Raw genomic sequence first — 6,000 nt, forward strand, 5'->3', positions numbered from 1 at the left:
GCGCCGCATACACCGACTTGCGTGTAATCTGACAGCAGCGCAATGCTTCTGTTCGAATGCACATCAGTGCTGCAGCTGGTCGATCGGTTGGTCCACCTAGAAGGTAAAAAAAACAAAACAAAAAAGAAAAAAACAGGCCGCAAAGCAATAACTTTATTAACTTTAGAACAGAACATATTAACTTTTTTTCTTACCGGTAATTTTTTTTTTGTTTAGTTTTTTTTACCTTTATAGAACAAACCTCTCCTTCCCCATGGGACAATGTGCAAAGCGCAAATCGCCCAAAGATGTGGCGAAGTACGTTATGCACTTTATCCCAGGTGAAAGGAGAGGTTTGCAGCAGCTGAGAGTAAAAGGGCCCTAATAGCCCTGTGTGCCTGTCCTGTGAGATGCAATCCCTATGCTAGGTGTACCTGTGTCTGGTACTTCCGGAAACACTCACCAAAGCATAGGGCAGGGTGGTCAGGACAGTCAGGACAGAAATAGCGGGTGTCACGCCTTATTCCACTCCTGCTACAGACACGACATCTTTTTCGGGGTGACGGTTGGGTTGAGGTACCAGGAACGACACTGGGGAAATGTCGCTTGTGTAGACGGCTAACTACACTGGTGGATGGGGCCACGGAACCTCCTGGGTAAAGGAGGTTCTCGATGATCTCTTCCTGGAATTTGAGGAAGGATCCTGTTCTCCCAGCCTTACTGTAGAGAACAAAACTATTGTACAGCGCCAATTGAATTAAATATACAGACACCTTCTTATACCAGCGTCTGGTTCTGCGGGAAACTAAATACGGAGACAACATCTGGTCATTGAAGTCCACCCCTCCCATGAGCGCATTATAGTCGTGGACACAGAGGGGCTTTTCAATGACACGGGTTGCTCGCTCAATTTGGATTGTCGTGTCTGCGTGAATGGAGGAGAGCATGTAAACGTCACGCTTGTCTCTCCATTTCACCGCGAGCAGTTCTTCGTTACACAAGGCAGCCCTCTCCCCCCTTGCAAGACGGGTGGTTACAAGCCGTTGGGGGAAGCCCACGCGACTAGTTCGCGCAGTGCCACAGGCGCAAATCCGTTCTAGAAACAAATGCCTAAAGAGGGCCACACTTGTGTAAAAATTGTCCACATAAAGATGGTACCCCTTGCCGAATAAGGGTGACACCAAGTCCCAGACTGTCTTCCCACTGCTCCCCAGGTAGTCAGGGCAACCGACCGGCTCCAGGGTCTGATCTTTTCCCTCATAGATCCGAAATTTGTGGGTATAGCCTGTGGCCCTTTCACAGAGCTTATACAATTTGACCCCATACCGGGCACGCTTGCTTGGGATGTACTGTTTGAAGCCAAGGCGCCCGGTAAAATGTATTAGGGACTCGTCTACGCAGATGTTTTGCTCGGGGGTATACAAATCTGCAAATTTCTGGTTGAAATGGTCAATGAGGGGCCGAATTTTGTGGAGCCGGTCAAAAGCTGGGTGGCCTCTGGGACGGGAGGTGGTGTTGTCGCTAAAATGCAGGAAACGGAGGGTGGCCTCAAATTGTGCCCTGGACATAGCAGCAGAGAACATGGGCATGTGATGAATCGGGTGCGTTGACCAATATGACCGCAATTCATGCTTTTTTGTCAGGCCCATGTTGAGGAGAAGGCCCAAAAAAAATTTAAGTTCGGAAACTTGGACTGGTTTCCACCGGAAAGGCTGGGCATAAAAGCTTCCCGGGTTGGCGGATATAAATTGTGTGGCATACCGGTTTGTCTCTGCCACGACTAAGTCCAAGAGCTCCGCAGTCAAGAACAGCTCAAAAAATCCCAGGGCCGAACCGATTTGAGCCGTCTCAACCCGAACTCCAGACTGGGCGGTGAAAGGGGGAACTACAGGTGCGGCTGAAGTTGGTGACTGCCAATCAGGGTTTGCCAGCACCTCAGGGATTCTAGGGGCTCTACGGGCCTGTCTGTGCGGTGGCTGCGACGGGGTAACTAGTGCACGTGCCACCGTACCAGCTTCAACTGCCCTTCTGGTGCTCGCCACGTCACCATGTTGTACGGCAGTGCTGGTACTAGGTCCAGGAAGGGCTGCGCTGCTGGTGTATGCCTCACCACGTGATCCGGCAGCGACAGCCCCACTCTGCTGCTCTTGAAGCGGATCCTGCGCAACCTGTGGTCTAGCGACACGGGGCCGGGTACGCCTGGTGCTGCCAGGGACCTCCACCTCCTCGTCCGAACTTTGGGTCAGAGAGCCACTGCTTTCTACAGGTTCATATTCTGACCCGCTAGATTCATCAGATGAGGGTTCTCACTCCTCATCCGACTGGGTCAGAATCCTGTAGGCCTCTTCAGAAGAATACCCCCTGTTTGACATTTTGGACTACTAAATTTAGGGGTATTCCCTGAGACTACCCAAGAAAAAAAGCAAGCCTGTCTTACAAAGGGGAGGCTAGCGAAGTACCGGAGGCCGCTGCGGTTGATAAAAAATATCAAAACTGATTTTTTTATCGCCGCAGTGCGTGTAAAATGAATGTGCAGTGATCAAAAAATATATATTTTTTGTCACTGCGGTGGGGCGGGCGTGGGTGAACGCACGTGTGGGCGACCGATCAGGCCTGATCGGGCAAACACTGCGTTTTGGGTGGAGGGCGAACTAAAGTGACACTAATACTATTATAGATCTGACCGTGATCAGTTTTGATCACTTACATATACTATAAAAGTACAAATGCTGATTAGCGATACGCTATTCAGCAAATAAAAGTGACTGCGGTGGGGTGGGCGCTAACTGACGCTAACTACCTAACCAAGGGGCCTAAACTATCCCTAAAACCTAACACCCAATACCAGTGAAAAAAAAAAAGTGACCGTTTACACTGATCACTTTTTTTCCTTTCACTAGTGATTGACAGGGGGCGATCAAAGGGTTAATTGGGGTGCAGGGGGGTGATCAGGGGCTACAGTGAAGTGTTTGGTGTACTCACAGTTCAGTCTGCTTCTCTGCTGGATCCAACCGACGAAAAGGACCAGCAGAGGAGCAGAGAAGCCATATAACAGATCATATTTACTAATATGATCTGTTATATGGCTTGTGATTGGATTTTTTGAAAATCGCCAGCCTGCCAGCCAATGATCGTTGCTGGCAGGCTGGTGACGAAATTGTTCTTTGAATTTTGCCGGCCCGCGATGCGGCCGGCTTTGAGCGAAATCTTGCGTCTCGCGAGATGACGCGTATATGCGTGATTGTGCGCAGCGCTGCCACCTCCGGAACGCAAATCTGCGTACAGCGGTCCGGAGGTGGTTAAACAAACACTCATTTGGGCACAAAACATTTAGTTGGCAGCCTTTGATGCAGATGTCATTGTGAGATACACCATTAATACATTTTGGATATATTCAGAGATTTTAAATACCGCCATTTGGTGCACCAATATTGAATTCAGGCCTACACTGGTTCAGGCCGTGTGAGATACACCCTCTACATACAGGGGTTGGATTCAGGCATTTGAAATACAGCCATTTTGGGCAAAGAAATATTTAATTTAGGCCTACACTGGTTCAGGCCGTGTGAGATACACCCTCTACATACAGGGGTTGGATTCAGGCATTTAGAATACAGCCATTTGAAATACAGCCATTTTGTGCAAAGAAATCTATCATTTAGGCCTACACTGGTTCATGTCCTGTGAGATACTCCCTCTACATACAGGGGTTTGATTCAGGCATTTGAAATACAGCCATTTGAAATACAGCCATTTTGGGCAAAGAAATCTATAATTTAGGCCTACATTGGTTGAGGCCCTGTGAGATACACCCTTTACATACAGGGGTTTAATTCAGGCATTTGAAATACAGCCATTTGAAATACAGCCATTTTGGGCATAGAAATCTATAATTTAGGCCTACACTGGTTCAGGCCCTGTGAGATAATCCCCTCTACATACAGGGGTTTGATTCAGGCATTTGAAATACAACCATTTTGGGCAAAGAAATCTTTAATTGAGGCCTAGTCTGGTTAAGGCCCTGTGAGATACACCCTTTACATACTGTCGTTCTATTCTACTATTAATTAAACACCCATTTAGGGCAAGATTCTAAATTTGAAAATTATGAGGAGAGCGTCAAATAAGGGACATGGCACAGGTCGTGGTGCTGCTGGTGGAGTTCCTGTTGCAGGGAGAGGACGTGGTCGATCTGTGCCAGCTATAGGCACAAGTGAAACCCCTTCCTCAGGGGCGAGTAGGTGACAGAACCTGCAGAGGTATTCGGTCGGGCCTAATGCTGCTCTATGAATGGTGAGGCCTGAACAAGTACAGGCGATAGCAGATTGGGTTGCTGACAGTGGATCCAGTTCCTTCACATTGTCTCCCACCCAGTCTCCTGCTGAAAGACCACAGTTGGCACCTGCAGCCGATGTCCATCAGTCTTTCACCTCACCCCCTTGCAAATCAGCCAAGCAGTCTGAGCCCCAAGTCATGCAGCAGTCTCTTCTGCTTTTTGATGACTCTGTTAGCAGGGTTTCCCAGGGCCATCCACCTAGCCCAGCCCCAGAAGTGGAAGAAATTGAGTGCACCGATGCCCAACCACTTATTTTTCAAGATGAGTACATGGGAGGACCATCGCAGCACGTCTCGGATGATGACGAAACACAGGTCCCAACTGCTGGGGCTTTCAAAAGTGTGCAGACCGACAAGGAAGGCAGGGGTGAAGACTGGGTGAAAGATGATGTGGAGGACGATGAGGTCCTCGACCCCACATGGAATCAAGGTCATGCGAGTGACCTATGTAGTTTGGAGGAAGAGGCGGTGGTCGCACAGAGCCACCAGCACAGCAGAAGAGGGAGCAGGGTTCAAAAGCGGAGCGGCCGTCCTGTAGACAGTACGCCTCCTACTGCCTACCGCAGCAAGGGACCGAGCACACCAAAGCCAGCTCGAAGGAGTTCCCTGGTGTGGCAGTTCTTCAGACAATGTGCTGACGACAAGACACGAGTGGTTTTCACGCTGTGCAATCAGAGCCTGAAGCGAGGCATAAACGTTTTCAACCATAGCACAACCTGCATGACCAGGCATTTAGTTCAGAAGGCGAGACAGAGAGAAGGAGGAGACTAGTTGGAAGCAGGGGGAGGTCGTCGCAAGGAGCTAGTGGCACAGTCAGACAGCATGTATCGGCACCCGGGGTCAGCCAGACAGCACGCCAATCAACACATGCTGCTGCCACCACCAGAATGCCGTCATTGCAAAGCTCAGCAGTGTGGCATTTTTTTTGTGTGTCTGCCTCTGACAACAGCGATGCTATTTGCAACCTGTGCCAAAAGAAACTGAGTCGTGGGAAATCCAACACCCACCTAGGTACAACTGCTTTGCGAAGGCACATGATCGCACATCACAAACGCCTATGGGATCAACACATGATGACGAGTAGAAGCAGCACACAACCTCAAAGCCACCATCCTCCTCCTGGTCCAGCACGTCAACCACTGCTGTCCTCCTTGCCCCCTCTCAACCACCCGCCACTCCGCCTCTCACCTTCAGCAGTTCTATTTCATCTGCCCACAGTCAGGTGTCTGTAAAGGAAATGTTTGAGCGTAGGAAGCCAATGTCCCAGAGTCACCCCCTTGCCCGGCGTCTGACAGCTGGCTTGATGGAACTCTTAGCCCGCCAGCTTTTACCATTCCAGCTGGTGGAGTCTGAGGCCTTCAAAAAATTTGTCGCTATTGGGACACCACAGTGGAAGGTACCCGGACAATTTTTTTTTTTCAAAAAAGGCAATCCCAAACCTCTACTCAGTGATTGAAAAGGAAGTCATGGCATCTCTGGCATACAGTGTTGGGGCAATGGTCCATCTGACCACTGATACCTGGTCTTCAAAGCACGGTCAGGGCAGGTATATCACCTACACTGCGCATTGGGTCAACCTGCTGACGGCTGACAAGCATGGAATGCGTGTCTCTGCAGCGGAGTTGGTGACACCGCCACGACTTGCAGGCAGGCCTACTGCCACCTCCTCTACTCCTCCTACTCGAT

Source organism: Bufo bufo, chromosome 6 (genome assembly GCF_905171765.1).
Source record: "Bufo bufo chromosome 6, aBufBuf1.1, whole genome shotgun sequence".
NCBI classification, from domain to species: domain Eukaryota; kingdom Metazoa; phylum Chordata; class Amphibia; order Anura; family Bufonidae; genus Bufo; species Bufo bufo.